Raw genomic sequence first — 19032 nt, forward strand, 5'->3', positions numbered from 1 at the left:
AAGGTGAATAATATCAACCAAAATCGAGCAAGTATCTGCACAACTTAATCTTGATCATTTTTTAATCGTTTTGAACTTTTTCACTGATCTTTCTTACAAACAAAAACTCGTTTGTTCTCTTTGTTTTTTTTATTAGAAACGAAAATTCTAAACATTTTCAAACCACAGAAAAACATTCAAATTTTTGTGATTCGGAATAGGTTTGAACCCTTCTCTAGGAAAAACTTTTTTTGTTTGATGGATTGATTGATTGGATTGATTCATGAAAACCTTATGACTATGGTACTGTCGATTGCCTATTTTCAAGAAAAAAGACTCAATTTACCGATGTTCGGCATGATTTTTCTATGAAATTTCTGAAAATAGCATCAAAAGTATTTGTCACAAAATTTTTGGGCTGAATCACTGAATTACAAATATTGTTTTTGTTGAGAATCCAAAATTTTTGTCGGAAACTGTAATGCTTAGTCACGTTAATAGAAATCTGAATTCGTTCACCCAGTCTTTATTACTCAAAAATTCAAAAAAAAATATCTTGGCTATGGTTTTAATTTTACTTTCTCGATATTTAAGAGCTAAGCCATTTTCTGAATTTAATGAAATATAGACCCCGTTCGGTTTTGGCAACATATCCGAACATTTTATGTTTGCAAAATCGAACGGTTTTTTTCTTATTTTTTTTCTCTTATTTTTACAAAATACAAATTTTCGACAATTTTTATTCAATTTTTGTTATTTTTCTCATGTTTTCGATGCATTTTTTACTATTCTTGTTTGTTTATAATATTTGTTTTGTTTGTCAAATTAGCTGTTTTTGTCATTCTTCATAAATTTTAAGTTGTTTGTTGTCATTTTTAGTCTTTTGTTTTTTTAATTTTTTGAATTTTTCATCTTTTTGTCATTTTTGAGTCCTTTAGTTATATTTTAAAAAACCTTTGTTTATTGTTGTTGTAAGTTATCACCATTTCAGAACTTTAAAATATATTTATGGTGTTTAATCAAATTATGTTGGTCCTTTTATAGAGAAAACTATAGTTTTTATAAAAAGTAATGTCACTTCTAAAAACCGTTCGATTTGGGCACATGCGCCAAAACCGGATGTTGCCAAAATCGAATGTTGCCAAAATCAAATGTTGCCAAAAAAAACGGGCTCTGTAATTCGATTTTTAAAAAATATCTGATGATCAAATTCATCATAAATTTTTTACCTTTGCTTGAAACGAAGAAATTATGATCTCACTAATGGACTTAGAAATGCCTGTGATCATCTGTAGCCTAGCGATTTTTTGATAATCCTCTCGATCCACTTTCATGGATTTGGATTATAAAATAACTACCTATTATAAAGAATTATAAAGTAAATGGAATCTTGGAAAAAACTCCAATATTACGTTTTGTCAATAAATAAGATTACATCTGTGCCTTGACTAGATCACAATAAATGCTTAAAATTTTAGGAAAAATTAACAATTTTAATAGTTTTTGGGCAAATGCAACTGCAAACAAGTAAAGTGCATATTTAATTAAGTTACTGACATATCATTTTTTCTAATGAGTATGGACCAGTATTGAATAATGATTTACAGTCTGTCGTAAAAAAAGTAATATAAATTCTATTAAAGAAAAGCTTCGCGGGCTGCACAACCATGTCTCGAGGGACACATGCGGGTTGCTTATCCCTGATTAATCAATTTGTGTTAGTATAAAAAAAATGTCGAGTCAACTGCCGCTCAACTACTGGGATTCAAACACGGGAGTTGAATTTCCCGTCAGGATTTGGAGATGGCTTCTCGTTACCGTAGTTTGGATAACTTTAGCAGAGTTTTAGTTTTTAAGCAAGCCGTTTTGGTGGACGAGATATTGTTCTTTTTTTTTACAAACAGAGGAGATGCTTTATGGATGACTAAAAGACCAAGACAGAAGGATTAAGCTATTTGTAATTGTTAATAGAGACCAAACATAAAAAATTAAGTTAGGGAAAACATCTCAGGTTAGAAATTTTAGAATAAAAAAAAGAAAACGATCTTAAAGTTTTGAATGTGAGATTAGTGTTTGCCAAAACTTACTACATAAAAGTTGTATTGGTCCGAGGGAAAAGTCATGTTTAGACAACGTTTTTACAGATAATATTTGTATTCTTTGATATGGAATGAAAAGTTGTTCTATCCCAATTCTAGCTAGAACCAGCCTGAAATCAATCATCTGCTGATCGACTGGCCGTCTTCAGCTGGTAAAGCGACTAGCACACGCTAGTGACTTCTATGCATTCAAAAGACTTCAACGACGCAACCAGCAAGCGACGAACCGTTTTTTTTTTTCCTATCCAGACATCTTCGTTTTGTTTAACCCATCGTGCTCAGTCAGTTGCCGGCAGTTAAGTGAGGAGAAAGAAAACGCTTAACCCATTCGAGACCGATTGCACACCGTGTGTGCAATGGAATTTTTGTACCTTTGTCAGCACAAACTTTCATTGTGAGCTTACTATTGCTCGGAAAAATAATATTCTTATACCAATGGAATCCGCAAATGTTAGGCAAAATGTATTGGGAAATGGTTTTGATGAAAAACAAACGACATGAAAGTTATCTAAGAGTGAAGTACTATGAGTTCGAATGTCGTGAAAAGGCCTCCGTCTCGAATGGGTTAAGCCGATCGCATTCATAATCAATCCCGCCGACCAGGTTAGTACGGCGAATGAACACCATCAACGAATGAACGAACGGTGAAATGTTTAGAGACCGAGGGAAAACTCCCGCACAATTTCTTTTCGCACTCTCGTTCTCCGTTTACGATCAAACGGTGCTTTTCTAAACGAGATGCGCGCATTTTGTTAGAGGGTTGATCGAGGGAGAGAGAATTCATCCACACGGTCGGTAGTCGGTGCTTTTACTCTTTCTCTTTTCTCCGGATAAGCTCTGGCGCCACATTCACTAGAGCATTAGGGAGGAGTGAATGTGGCCTTCACCCGAAGTTGGTGATCTTTCCCGAATGTGGGGGACCTCGTGGAAATCCGCTAGTTTGATATTCGCGTGCCGTTTGGAACAGCTGAAGACAGGGGGTTTGTTTCGGTTCCAATCCCGGGAGTTCGGTCAGTTTTCCGTCTGTTGTTGGCCTGTGTGCATGCGCGGTTTTTCTTCCAAGGTTCGCAAAGTCGGTTTTAGTGGAAATTTTTCTCTGTGGGACTTTGAGTTTTTTTTGTGCTGTTGTGCTTCGGAGCATCTGGATTATTTCCAACTTACTAAGGTTGAGTCTTGAGCAGACCTTGATGACAAAAGTTGAACCGTGAAACGGATCAAAAAAGTCCCTGAAGATACTTTGGTGAGATAAGTTGTGCGCTTTTGGTGAGATTATCCCCTAGCAAACGGACCAGCTAGAAGGGCCATTTCTGAAGTTAATGAATAAGATTTGTAAAATCAAGCAGTGGAACCCTCCCCTTAAACCCTTCTCATTAGTGCGGAAAAATTAGTTCACTTCGGAGTCTTAATCAGTGTACAGCTCAAAAAGCGATCAAAACCCGTGTTCTATGCTAATTGAAATTGTTCTTACGAGTTACAATATCGAGGGCTCACGGTTATAGGAGCAAGAAAACGCTGTTGTTGTTGATGTTATTTGAATTTCTACAAGTCATTTTCGCCGTGGCAAGAAAAACTCCCTCAAGAGTGAGTGCAGAATTCCTGCTGTTCAACTAGCTGGGAAGATTTATTAGCTGAAGGCAAACAAGGCAGGCAAGCAAAAAATAAGAACGAACGGCCTCACATCTGTTCCGCAAAAGTGTTCTGAAAAATTCTTATCAAGTGGCTGCTCTGAGAATGAAAAACCAGTAACCGGGGAAGGAAAATAATAGCGGAACAATAGTGTGGAACATCGATTCGACTTACTGACCATCAACTCTGAGGAATACCTTCGGATTATTGAAGATTGAAGTGCTTGTAGAAAAAAAAGTCAGTTTAGAGACCTTCAATAAGACGCCGAAAGATTGCAGCAGTAATTATCAACTGTTTGAGTTGGTGTTTTATCAGCTGAACGAGGAGAGGATAACAGAGAAAAAAGAAAAGTAAGTTTGAATTCCGACTTTTCTTAGTTAGTAAGTAGTTGATGGAAGCTTGAGGAGCTGTTCTAATTATAGACCGCCTTCAGTCATGGCTCAAAACGGGTTTGCGAGTCATCGATGGGCGTTAAAACTCATTTCCAACGAAGGGCCGGAAAAGTGCCCTGTTCCGGATGTATCGGTGTAGTCCGGATAGGGGAGCTGGTTTTTCCGGATCCTTCTCCGGGTCGCTTCGATGGCATCGATCGATACCTTTTACTCGGCTGGAAGATTGATTCCGATGGAGGTTGGGCTCGATTATTATCAACTTTGTCTGTTGACGTCGTCTCGTACCGCTTCAGTTGCTGATACTTTGATGATCATCAGGTTAATTATAGGTCATTCTGATAATGAACTTGGCCAACTTGGCCAGACGTGTGCCCGGCTTGGCGATAATTATACCCTCTTTGAGGGGGAGTTTGTAGACGGACGGGAAATTGAGTGGTTGGGTTTGGTGTGGGTTTTACTTTCGTGCCGGGTGGAAGAGATTTCAGTTTCTTAAGATAACTGGGAGTTGGGAATGTCTTCCTTCCCTTCAGAATATCTCGTGTAAATTATAAATTTCCGTTTGTAAGGTAGTTTTATTTATTATTGGATATCTCGAAGTACTTAAGTTTTTATAATCTTTGAGTAATATTTTTCGATAAATAACCACTTAATTTAACGACAAATCAAACCACAAACTACATATATTCGTGAAAGCTACAAATCTCCCCTACTTCAAATTGACATACTACTTTCGGAATCTGCTTATTTTTAAACAGAGAACGAGAATATATTGTTATTTGAATTTAATTAATTGATAATCACCCCTAAGCCCAATGGGGTTTTACGCCCCCTCCATAGAGATTTTTTCCAAGTAAAATTTTCAGATCAAGAAATGAGTTTACCTTAGTATGTACTTAATTTTTTGATCCCAAAAAGTATTAAAAATAAAGTTTTAATAAACATGTCTGAAAATTGGCTCGCCTCCGGCAGAATTTAGACCTAAATCAGTCTAGGCCAAAGACATTTCATTTAACGACACTATATGACGTTCACGTATAGAAGCTAATTTTTTATTGTAAGTTTTGAATTGCAATTCAATATGCCTTTTCAAATCTTGGCACGTAAAAACTCGACCTTAATAATGGGTTTTATTAACAAGTGTAACTAAACAAGTTATTAATATGAAACCAACTATTTAAACTTCAAAATTCATACATCAAATACAAATTTTAAACATCACCAAGTTGGAAGCCAGTGACAGGTGTTTAGTGTTCATAATAGTCAAAAGAATTCACAAAACAAAATCTAAAATCTAGTATCCATTACTTTACAACTAATCTTCCTGATTACAAAAAAAATCATGTAAGGCATTACAAATTTATCGCCGATAGGAAATATTCTTCAAGAATCTATTTTAAGCCTCAATTTAAATATTTTTCATGTTCTTTTGAAGGCTCAACTCTACCTTAAAAAGGGTTTTGAAAAATAACACAAGGCCACACTTTTTTCCAAGGTGCAAAGAATTTAAGAACTTAGAATGATAATTTGGGGGCCCTGAATCCAAATCTGCAATAAGTTTTTTTTCTATCAGCTTTTATTTTTGAAATAACTTTTGAAAATAGGTTTAAATCATTTGAGAAATTTCTTTACAAAACATTAAAAAATTTATGAAGCTTTTACACCAATTATCAAATTTCCTCAAGACCGCAGTTATACAAGGTTTCTATTTATTTCTTTATCCAGTTCTGTAAAATATGGAATTTTAACGAATGTTTTGAAAAAGTTTTAAACCAAATTGTACTTGAGATATTTTTAAAACAAATTTAGAGCAGTATTTTTAATTGAAATGAAACTGTTTTTTCAAACTTTCTTCAGTAATAGCAGTAATACTTGTGATGTTATGTTTTCAATTTTTTTAAATCTTCAGAAATAAACTTTTTTAGATAATTTATCATTATCTTCATCAAATATTGGGACTTATTCTGCGATTCGAGTGACGTGAAATGTGAAATTTTATATCGTTTTGCTGGCTTAAATAGCCTCCCAAGTAACACAAATTGTTTTTTAAGACTTGTTAAACCACTTATTAAACCTGAACTTGTTTTAGTAGCTTACTATAAAACTTCAAAAATAGCCTCGAAATTTTCGTTCGGATGAGTAGCTATTGGTCTTCAGAACTCATCGATACTTGAATTTTATTCTTAAGCATTTTCTGAACGAAGAAGCGAAATTTTTTTAGTCACGTCACTCGAGTCGCAGAATAAGCTTCAACATTTGATGAATATAATGATGATCTATCTAAAAAAGTTAATTTCTATAGATTTTAAAAATTTGAAAACATATCATTACAATTACTACTGATATTACTGAAGAAAGTTTGAAAAATGATTTTATTTCAATTAAAAAAATTGGTAATCATGCAAAACGAATTGTTTTTTTTTTAATTTCATTTAGATTTGTTAAATTATCAGTTATCAATGATTGATTTCACTCAAAACTCAACTTAACATCATTTTAAAAATTGTAAACATTATATCACCAAAACTAGAAGTGAGGTGAAAGACAAAACCTTATAAAAGTTTAGAGTTCAGGACGCTCAAATCTACCAAATTTTTCTAATGTAGGCTCCAAAATAATGCTTCCTTGAGTAATCAAATAAATTCTTTTTATAAGTTTTAAAATGGTGAGATGTTTTAACTTATGTTCCTGAATCCAAATATGGAGTTAGTTGTTTTTCTATCAGCCTTTGTTTTCAAATTACTTTAAAAAATATGTAAAAATCATTTTTAAAAAATTGACCATTTTTTGATGAAACTTTAAACAATTTTTAATGGTTTTTTAAATAAAGGTTTTCAATAAATAATCAACTTTTCCTAAGACCACTAGTAATTTTGACTTTCGCTAAAAAATGTTTGGGAAGTTTTTAATTTGTTCACTTTTCCCCATTCTGTAAAATAACAGGATTTCAACGATTTTTTAAAGAAGTTTCAACCATAATGGAATGAGCGATACTTGTGTAAGCAAAAATCAAATCATTTTGCAAACTTCAAACATAGGTTAAACTAAATTAAACCTTTTTATAAACTTTCTTCAGTAATGTCAGAAATACTTGTTATAGTTTCTTTCAAATTTTGAAAAAAAAAAACTGATGGATTTCACTACTTTTGATCATTTATTATCATCATTCGGAATCAGATTTTTATTAATTGTAGATTTCTTAGTTCATCAGTTATTCATGATTGATTTCACTCAACATTGATGCATTTTTAAACTTATAAGCTCTATATCACCAAAACTAGAGGCAATAGACAAAAACTCTGTAAAGATTCGAGTTTAGGACGCCTAAATCTATCGGTTTAACATAGGCACGAAATGTGGTTTTCTTGAGTTATCACTTAAATTATATAAAATAGTTTTAAAAATGGTTAGAAGCTTTTATTATCTGAGATGTAAAAAAACTTATCTTTTTGATATTCATGACATGACATGTTTTTTTTCAAACAAATATACAAACTTTTTAAGTATAATTTTCAAAAAAAATCAAGTATTTTATTTTTCGAAATACTTTTAAGCATATTGTCTTTATTTTTTAATTCAAAATTTTTGTTTTCTGATCATATAATCTTCTTAAAAGATTAATTAGTAAACCCCAGTTTCTTTCTATTATTCCTATCAGGACTCAATGTTTCAATTGACGGTAAAAAAATATTTACAGTTTAAAATTTTAAACTGTATAAACGCACTTGAATTTTCATAATCGATTCACTAATTTTTATTATTTTAAATAATGTTTTTTAATCGATCATGATTTTTCAGTTAATGTATGAAAAGTTCCCAAAGCAATTACAAGTAGCCACTTTAAAGCAAAACTTTGAACGCTTTTGGTGTTTCAATGTTTAAATCAAAAAAATGAAACTTTTTTTTTTATTTCTATCGGTTTCATAATGACCAGTTAAAAAATCACCCATTTCCCAAGCTGAACTTTGTCACTAACAACTTTCAATGATCAATTGAAAATATGGCAATTTTTTTAAATCAAATTAAATTCAATCATCAACTATGTTTTAGGAATAGATTATTTTTTTGAAATTGATTTTTTTCCTCGAGAGTTCAAATTTCAAAACATGATATAATTTTTTAGTATATATTATATTTTTTCAAATTCAAGCTATTGAGTGAAATTTTTCAACCACCCCTCCAATTCAAAATAAAGAATGGAAATGTAAGTGAAGATGAATAAAAATTAACAAGCATTTTCAATTTGCTAAACCAGCATTAATTATGTTTAATTGCTGATCTGATCTTAAATTCATTTTAGGATTTGAATTTAACCCTTTAATGCATAAAACAAAATCCAAATATCATGGAAACGTTTGGATATTTTCCAGTGATGTATTGACAAAAATATTCTAGAGATTAAAATAAAACAAAGAAATTAGCCCATGGTATATTTATTAGAGCAAGTTCACTGGTGTTGGGAAAAAGTGGTTGAAATGTTGTCGCATTTAGCCCATTTTGAAAATTTGCCATGTAAAAACATTTTCAAGATCTGTGGCCTTCAAGTTTTTTAACAACATGTGTTGTAGTTTCACATGCTGTGATGCAAAAATGGTAATATTTCTATTACATACGGCTGGAATAGAAATAGTGCTGTAAAAAATACAATGCCCAAAGATCTTGGAAACATTTTTGCATGGTAAAATTTTCAAAATGTGCTACAAGTGTCAAAATTTTTACCACTTTCCCCCAACACCAGTGAAATTGCTCTGAATTGAAAGAATTGAAATATCCAATTTATTTATTTATTGAAAAAGTAGTTTTTGAAAAATCGCTTTTATTCCTATAGATTTTCAAATATGCACTGACATTTTTTTTACCTCAATTAACCGCGAACATCTTCCTGCATCAAATTAAGGTTTGATAAAAAATTGCAAGATCGTATTGAAATGAATAAAGAATTTCTAAAATTATTGTTCAACTTTGATGGGCCATAACTTTTATTATACTCAAATAACGATCTCAAAACCTGTTCAGTTGTGTTATTAGTGTTAAAATGTTATTTTTTCTCTGAATCAATAGCTGCTATTTATTTATATTAAGGAAAAGACATGCACTAAAGGGTTTATTTCTTTTGAAATCTGGTGTTATATTGTTGTATTCTATTTCTGTGGACTGATTCTTATCAAAAATTCAACAAAATTAGTAGTTTAAAAGAAATGAACATTATTTTGAATATTCCTTAATGACTTAACGGATTTATTGTGCATTTTTGTATTGTTATTATTTTTAACCGCCCCCTTCCAACGACGGGTCCTTTGCATGGGCCTGGTCTACAAACATTTTCAAAATTTCTTCAAAATATTTTAAGCCATCTATAGAATTTACTTTATGAACTTAGAAGGTAACAATGTTGAGAAAATCGTCGGTTTTGTTTTCAGCTCTAAAATATTGATTAAAGCTTATTTGGTGAAAAAAAATTTAAAAGTGTAAAATTTCTCAAGTAATTTCAATGTTTCTGTAGAAATCACTTTGATTCGTTATTAATAAGTTTTAAGAAATCTTAGTGTAAGAAAAAAGTTCAGTAAATATTAAAAAAATTATTGTTGCTCCGGCATTGAACGAGAAAAATATTGATGCGAATGAACTTCATGAAATATTTTTATGAAATTTTTAAATGATTTTAAATTAACCCTTCATTTCATGATTTTTTTATTTTTCCTCAAAAATCATTTTTAACTTTTGGAAATGGTGAGTACATAAAGAAAAAAAAATTAAATAAAATACGATTTTTCATACATTAATTTTTGCAAATTTATTACTTTATGAAACGCTTTCGTCATCAAAATCGATAGTAGCATAGGAGTATCTCAATTGTGTTGCTTTGCATTTTTGAAATTTTTTAATCACTGCTCAAAATAAATATTAAATAACAATCTTCTGAATTTCAGCTTTATAAAAGTTGGGAAGATTTTGAATTTCCGGAATTGAATCCTCATATTATGTTACAAATAACTGGTATGAAACATTTTTAAGATTTTTTTTTCTTCCAATTGAGATTCATTGGAATTTGAATTTTTGATTATTCATAGCAATTAAGCCGGAACAAATATCAAATTCTTTTTCGTCACCCTCCCTCTTCGATTTTCCGAAAATCATATTTTTTTAAAATTTTAAATTATTGAAAAATTCTAAATAAATTCATCGAAAATTCAAGCAGTTAAAAATGAAAAAAGATAAACGGTGGGACGGTGGGAATTTTATCTCCTTTTGTATTTGAAATATCTTCGAATTTTTGATTTAAAATAACTCGAATTTTAGAAATTATGCAAATTAAATTGTATGCAAGTTTGTTGCATGCAAGTTTTTGTCACATTTGTTCCATTTTTTTGAATATCAGAATTCTTTTTACTGTTACTCCTTCCTCATGAAGTTCCAACTCGCAAGTGACAAAAGAAGGATTTAAAATTTGTTCCGCCTTTATATGCAGATTATTACCAAGCTGTCAAATCAACAATTAAATTTTTTCGAAAATAATATATATCATTTGATTTTTTCTTACAAAAAAACACTGTTTTATGAGTCGGAAGGTGGAAATATTTTGTTTCGGTTTTTTTTTATTGCTTTTATTCGGGTCATTTCTTCAAAACATTCGAATGTAAACACCCAACGTGAAGTTATTTTTCTTTATATTAATTTAAGCCAAATTAACCCGGGCTGATTATGTGAAATATTTGACAACAACAGTTAGCATCCATTAAAAAATCATCTGAACGATTGTTTTTCTTTTTTCTGTTTTGATATTTTAATCAAATTTTATTTTGATCTTTATTTTTTTCATTTTGGTTTCTTTTGTATATTGAAATTAGAATTTTGGGTTTAAAGACAGTTTATATAAATCTAAGAATGATTTTAGAATCTGAATCGAAGTTTCTAAATTTAAAATTTCCACAAAAAGTTGGATTGTGAATACTTTTTCTATTGTCTTTATCTAATCTGATTTATTCAGAATTCTATCTTTCATATTTAAATTTTCCATCAATAAATATCAAAACCATGATTCTTAACACATAATTGAGGTCTTGTTTCATAGTCCATGATTCAAATTACCCAGAACTTTTAGAATCATTTTGAATTTAGGATTTTAAAATGTATAATCTTTTGTAAAAATGAACCTCATGTTTCTGAATTTGAAACTATATGTAAAATTGAAATCTGATTTATGCTGTGTTTTAAAAAAAGAAATTCTTGAAGTCTTCAAATTTCTTACACCTTGATTTAATATAAATTAGTTAATTGAATAAATTAAATGGAAATCTGAATTTATAGCATTTTGTTTTTTATTAATTTTTTTTGCTATTTCTTTCCAATCTCAATCCTGTTGGTGGTTTTTTTTTCATAATTTAAGCATTTTTAACAAATGTATTTGCTGACAGCTGCCTTAGTCTTGGTTTAGATCTCAAGTATGTTTTGAAAAAAAAAAAAATATTTTTTGGGTTCTTAATAATGATTTTTGATTTCACATTCCTTTTTTAAATTTAAATAATTAGTACGACAGATATTTTTTGTTTTTTTTTATTATTTCATTTTAATTTTTAATTTTTTTCAGTTTTCTTGAATTAAATCCTGAGTATTTGTAGTATTTTTTTTAATTTTCAAATATTGTGATTATATATTTTTACACAGAAGTTATATGCACAAATAGGCTTCTAGGTTTAAATTTCAAATCTCGAACGAACAGACATTTAGGCGTTTTCAGATTAATTTAAAATAATTCAGCCTATTAATTTTTCTTTACTATTTTTCACCAGTTATGTAGGCCACACAACACATAAAACACGGTCTATCTTTTTTGTGATAACTCTAAAGGAAGTAGCCACTAATTTGTTGGCAGCCTCGGTTTGATAACAATTTATTTTATGGTTGCAGAGCCAAAGAAGAACAGATATGAAAGAAATATCTCAAAACAAACAAAAAAGCCGCTGCACTGATTAATGCCCACAAACTCGACGATGGTGAAGCTCCACTAGGAGGGAAATTCATTTTACTTCCTCCTATCCCACTCAGCTAATAGATGCAAAATTGACAAAGTCCTACAAAAAACTTTGTTGGTAGACAATATCAATAAAATGATAATCGCTTGTCGGTGGCTGTTTTGGAAGATGTTTTCAGCTGAGATAAGCCAAAAACACTAGGAGAATTGGGGACCTGTAAATGTGCAAATTTTGTTTTATTACTGCTGACAGAAGCAGTTCCGGTAGCTTCAAGTTTGGAGATATAAATTTGCATATGAATATTGAACATGAATAATTTTTTTTACAACCCACAGTTCTTGTCATATTTTTTTTCAAATCAAATTTGTTTCTATTTTATTGAGAACAGTAAATTTAAGTCAGTGTTTTAGTAAGAAGAAAAAAACACAATCATAAATCAGAGGTTTCGTGTTGATGAATAATAAAAAATATATATAAAATAATGGTCTAAGTAGTGCAAGTTCAGTTTTCCATGACAAAGCTTAAAAATCTACACATTAATGAATTAATTTGACCCTATGATATAGGAGCCTTAAATTTTAAAAATAAAAATGAAATAGTTTTAAAATATTTATTAACCCTCGACTGCCTTCGAGGCCATGGATGTCATCGACATTTTTAAGCTTAAATCAGTAGGGAATCATGGGCCACTTTTTTCGTTGTTCCATAACTTCTTTACTTTAAAAGATAAAATGAAAATAAAAAATGGTATGGTTTTCTACATTTTCAAGGTATCATAAGATATTTTTAAATTTTTAATAAGTTATTTTCCCCAAATTCTGACAATTTGAAACAAAGCAATATTTTTTGGATTTTAAAAAATGGTGGGGAATCGTGGGCCACTAAATCCAAATTGACCAAATAACATGCAAAGCTTATGAGTTGACCCAAAACTGTGATTTCATAATTCATTTCGTTATTTTAAAGCAATTTCAGATGATGAAATAAAAACTAGAGCTGTGTATGATCGAAAAGATTCCAAAACCTGGCTCGCGAACGTTTTGGCAAAATTTCTTATATAGGATGGACAAAATATTTTTCATAATTCTTCATTTGGCATAAAAAACTTTACAGATAGGAAAAACGTATTTTAAGTTGTGCATAAAAACATAAAAATATAGGTGATTCAAGATGTGTGGCCCACGATTCCCCACAAGCTATGATTTGCAAATTGGTTGCGTTTGTGTGACTTATTGATGTTTCATCAAAAATTCTTTTTCCACGTGAAAGATCATGACAAAACTAAGATCATAAGCGTATGAGCATATTTTTACTATGCACCCATCGATGAAATTAGCGGGTGTTTTTTTTTTAATTTTTTAAGCAAATTTTTCTAATTTTTTTTATCTTGATAAATAAAAGAAGCAGATGTTGCCTATTTCAGTGAACAACATATAGAAATATATGCTCACGCAAAGCGACGACGATGACAGTTGGATTGAGATTTTTATCTCAACACACATCTGAGATATTAAAAGTGGCCCACGTTTCCCCATGGCCCACGATACCCCACTCTCCCCTACTTCAAAATTCTGCAAAAAATCATTGATGAGTTTTGAACCAAAGTGAAGTTTTCGAGACCCCAGGGTTTGAGAAATTCAAAAATGACCCCAAATTGACTCAATCTAATGTCCAAGTCACATGAAGCACTGTTCAGATGTAAATTATTTACACCTTAGTCGGACAGCTCAGATGTGTAACAAGCGATATCCGTTCTAAATCTCCAATGATAATAATTCAATATCTCCTATCAGTTGCCCTGTTTTACGCACATTTGAGCTCGCATTGCCAATCCGATTCGGAAGTTATCATTTGTGTGTTAAGTCAGCATCAATCCGAAACTGGCTCGCCAATTAATTCGTTTCATCTCAGATGCTCCGAAGATAGATCCAATAATAGCTATGAATCTCCCGTCCGTCTTCTCTTCTTGGCATCATCCAATGCTTTGGCATCAGATCTGACGCTCCGATCTCCGTCTTCGATGTTGGCTCCAATTGCAACGGTTAATTTCACGTTCCATTATGAGTCCAGTGAACACATGACTCTATGAATTGTGTATACGTATATATGCATGCCACAAAATCGCTGCACTCATTCCAGACACTACACAGGCACTGGGAGTTGGGAGCTCCATGAAGAGGAAGCAGCAAAATTCCGAAACGTAACCACTCTTCTGGGAAGATTCTCCAACGATATGCAACCTGACATTGGCGGTAACGATGATCCGTCAGCCACATCTACCTATGTACATAGGTGTTTGGTTAATGTTGTTGCTGCTCGTTGTTGTTGTTGTTGTTGTTGTTGTTGTTTGTGTTATTCTTGGTAGCATATGTCATGCAGCATCCCGACTCCGCTGACCAAAAAGAAAGCACTCTACGAATTGGGCCTAATTTTTCTGTGGCAGTAGGGTTTTTATTTTTTCGAGTGAAGATAATAAGCCCAAAATGGGTAGCGGTAAATCACGTCAATGCGGATCTCTCTGGAACGCTAGCAGATGAAACACTTACTGGACACTAGGGTGTGACAAATTGAATTGTCTTTCGATTTAGAAAAAACGCATAGGGTCTAAAAAGTTTCATTTTTGGTCAAGTAACGTTTTCAAATTTTGAAAATGATACTAAGGTACTTGATGTTGCGAGAAATGGAAAACTCCACTGCCAAATGGACAGACAGATCTACTTCAAACGAAAGAAGAGCTCTTACCCGACCTCGCATCGGTCACACTCACTTCACATAACAACATCTGTTCATAAAAAAGGACCCTCCTATCTGCCCATCCTGTGACACAATAATAATCTGAAAACACATCCTGGTTGCATGTCATCTCATCAGACAGTTAAAGTCTGCGTGAAAAACTTAGCAACTGTCAAGAAGAAGAGAAAAAAGTTGTGGCTTTCCTTCGCAAAGCCAAACTTTGACCTAAATAAACAACTGGTTTCTGCTGGATATTGTTGTTTACAGTTCAATTAAAAACTTTGTGAGTCGTTAGCTCCAGTTTTCAAAATTTTCGTAAAAATAAGCATTTCCCTGGAAAAGCACAAAAATATCGTACACAAATGATGTACTATCCCCAACATTTCGCTGAGTCAGCTGGCGAAGATGGAAGAAGTAAGCTCCAATGCTAAGCACAAGCACAATATTTGAGGATTTTTTGTGGCTGTAGATGAAAATAAAATAGTTCTACCTTTTGTAAAATAACTTTCTTGGTATTTATTAAATAAGACAAATGATCACCTAGAACAATTTTCAAGTTAATGTATCGAAAGAGCTTTTCTACTGTCAAAACCGATTAAAAATGTTATAATATCATGAAATGAAGTATTGTTCGAAGGAAGGACCGGTTCAAGGGGGCTCATTTTTCTATTTACAATTTTTAGTTCAAGTCATAAATTTAATGTAGTAACAAGGAATAATTTAATCCCAAAAGGTGTTTGAAAATAACTGTTAACAAACTTGTCAGAAAATTGGCTAATAAGTCCTAATAACACTCGAGATCTAAGACATATCGTTCAACGACTCTTTATGACGTTCACGTATTGAAACTAATTTTAAATTGTCAATTTTGATTTGCAATTTAATGAACCTTTTATATTGAAACTCAAATATTGAAACACAAAAACCCTACCTCTTCTTTAAAATTGCTTTTTTATAACCAATTTTAGCCTCAACTTTGTGAAATGCTCAACTCCTTATTCGAAATACACACAGCCCCAAAATTCACATTTTTCTGAGGTGCAAAGGGCTTACGAGCTAATTCTGATTGATTTTGTTTCCCTAAAACTTTTTAAAATAGGTAAAAATTATTTAAGAAAATTCGACACTTTTCTGACAAAGCTTTGAATTAACTTTCCACAAGTTCGCAGCAATTTTCGACTTCTACGAAACAAGTCATAGAAATTTTGTATCTGCTTAAATTTTCCAATTCTGTAAAGTAAATAATAGATTTTTAACGAATTTTTTATGAAGTAGGAGTTACTATAATTTTCAATATTTTGTCAAGTAAAAATCAAATCGTTTAACAGATTACAACAAATTTGTTAAATGAAATAAAACCAATTTTTTAACTTTCTTCAGTAATGTCAGAAATAGTTTATTTTTCAAATTTTTAAAAACTTTTGAATTAGACTTTTTTAGATCATTTATCATCATCATCATCATAAAAATATAATTTTTGAATTGATTAAAGTATAATATTTAAAAAAAAAATCAGAATCAGTTTTCATCTTTCCTGTTGATGTGAAGCACGGTTATCAATGATTGATTTCGCTCAAAACAGATTCATTTATGAATTTATCAACTCCATTTCACCAAAACGAGAGGTGATAGACAAAATCTGACAAAAGATTCGAGTTCAGAATGCAAAAATCTACCATATCAATCATTAAAACATAGACACCAAAATGCTGAATCTTGGATCATCATTTAAAATTCAATAAATATTTTTAACCATTGTAAATGTTCTAGAATGTTAAAAACTAATATTTTTCATCTTCATATTATATTTTAATCAGTAAAGTTAAGTTGGCAGAAAGGAATCGATATTGAAAATGAACGAGTAGAGTTTAATTAGAAGCATTTTTTTTACATACCATTATCTTTTCCCTCATGGAACAAATTTTTATTTTCATAATCTTGAATTGTTCTTACTGAGGAACATAACTTTTACCGATGAGGCCGATTAAATAAATTTACCAAAAATTAATGTATTCTTTTTTTAAATTTTCAAATTAATTTACCGAATTTTATAGTTTAACTAATAACAGTTTTTTGAAATATTTTTATTAAGTGTTTCTTTGATTTTAAATTCTGAATATTTGTGTTTTGAAAACAAAATCTTCTTAGAAGCCTTTAAATCTAAATTTATACCAAGAAAAACTTTTTTTTGCTTTTGTTCACAAGGAACAGTTCTCTCGTTTTAGTTGGATAACGTGCCGCTATAAAGCCTACCCCTATTCCGGTAACCTAAATCTAATTTTTATTGTGCTTTCAATATTGACCTCAAAACTTGGAATTTATTATTTTTATTTTCATCAGCTCCAAATTTGATCGTTCAAAGAATCACACATTTTTCAACGATTATTTTTTCAGAGATGATGAATTGAGCATGTTGTATTTCAAATATATAAATTCATTGTAGTGAACTGCAATGGGAAATATACTTTTTTAGTCTTTTATTTCGATTACTGAAAGAATTTTAACTTGAAAAAATAATTAACTCTGACTTCGATCGCTGCCACACTTGAAATAGCATTAAATGTTCTCTTTTTGACCAAATTAAATTCAATCATCATCTATGTATGTGTTTTGAATATATTATCTTAAGTTCAAAATGGATTTTGTTATTCATTTAAAAATTTACATTTTAAATTATGATGAAATACTATTTCTAATTTAAGATATTACAGAGGAATTATTCAATCAACCCTTCAATTGAAAATGAAGAAAAGAAATATAAATTAATATAAAAAAAAAATATCAATTTTAATCACTTAGCCAAGCAATTTTCAGGCATTTCTGACCCGATTTGAAATTTATTATCAAATTAGGAATATATTTCCTTTTAAATCGAATTTAATGTAAGGTACACCGGGGTAAGTGGGGACGGTTTTTCGTATAGTTCAACTTTAAAAAATTATTAGAAAATCAACAGTGGATCAATTTTGATAAAATTGCATTCAATGTGATGCAAAATATGTTGTTTACAAATGCTGACGAGATGAGCTTGATAGACGAAAAGCGAAAAAAGTTATCACTTAAATTGTAATGGACTGTTGGTGTCTTCACTTACCCCGCTTTATGGGGTAAGTAGGGACGGTAGATTTTCCCTTTGATTTTTCAGGAAAATTTCAGCGAATTTGTGTTTTCTTAGATGAGTACGTTATTTTATTGCTCGAACCGTCCAAAATTTTGAAAAAAGTTAATCGTAGTGATTATTGTGTGTAATTTATGTTGCAACACACGAGATCCGATTTTATCGAAAATATATACTTATTCCAGAAAACACAAGTAATTTTCCCAACTTTTCATGATCTGAATGTTAAATAAAGCTAAAATGTATTGAATGAAGGAGTGCAAATTGAAAAAATGTGTAAACATCATATATACTTGAAGCCGTCCCCACTTACCCCAGGTAGGGTTAGGAGACAACATTTTAGATTTTTGTAAATAAACTCTTTTTTCTCAATTTTTAATCGTCGTTTCTTTTCCTAACTTGTTGTTTCGAATGTAAGGATTGTTTCAATGTAGAGTTTTTCGTCAAGAGCCAGCTAATTTCTTAAGAAGGCGCGCGCGCGTGTGTGTGTGTGTGTGTTTGTGTGTGTGTGTGTTAGCGTGGTGAAAATTGACGTGATTAGGTTCGTTCAGTCGTTGGTGTTAATAAATAAAGTGTAATAATGCTGCTGGAGCAAGAGAGCAGCAATGGTGATTTCCTCCTCCGTTCAGTTGCCTGGGTGTACATCAGGCAAGCGAGGCGCGCTCGGATGCGTTTTTTCTTTCCTTTCTTTTCCTCTTTCTCACCCTGTTTGCATAATGCGTTAGAACGTTTTTGCCCGTTAGGTCGTTCTTGCTCTTCTCGTTTTCAACGCGTGAAAAACTTCGGTGAGTTGCACCGGCACCAAGTGCGTTATACGTGTATGACAATGCCACGTTAGGACGTTTTTGCTCTTCTAGTTTTAAGCGCGCGATAATCTTCGGTGAGTTGCTCCAGTGCCATACGTGTATGACAATGCCACGTTAGGACGTTTTGCTCTTCTCATTTTAAGCGCGCGATAAAATTGTGCATTGTACGTGTATGACAATGCCACGTTAGGACGTTTTCTCTCCTCGTCATTAACGCGCGGTAAAACTCGGTGAGTTGCACCGGTGCTAAGTACATTGTATGTGTATGACAATGCCACGTTAGGACGTATTTGCTCTAAATAAAAACGC

At 31.5% G+C, this 19032-nt stretch overlaps 1 protein-coding gene across 1 annotated transcript in view; it reads left to right on the forward strand.

Annotated features, from left to right (window-relative positions):
* Window positions 1–3109: 3109 nt before the first annotated feature.
* The window catches only part of LOC129753535 (putative uncharacterized protein DDB_G0277255), a 32464-nt gene continuing 16541 nt past the window's right edge, over window positions 3110–19032 (forward strand). The window contains exon 1 of the mRNA XM_055749357.1: window positions 3110–4054. The gene's annotated coding sequence lies outside the window, so the exon portion shown is untranslated. The remainder of the gene's footprint in view (window positions 4055–19032) is intronic.

This window comes from Uranotaenia lowii, chromosome 3 (genome assembly GCF_029784155.1).
Source record: "Uranotaenia lowii strain MFRU-FL chromosome 3, ASM2978415v1, whole genome shotgun sequence".
Taxonomy (NCBI): Eukaryota; Metazoa; Arthropoda; class Insecta; order Diptera; family Culicidae; genus Uranotaenia; species Uranotaenia lowii.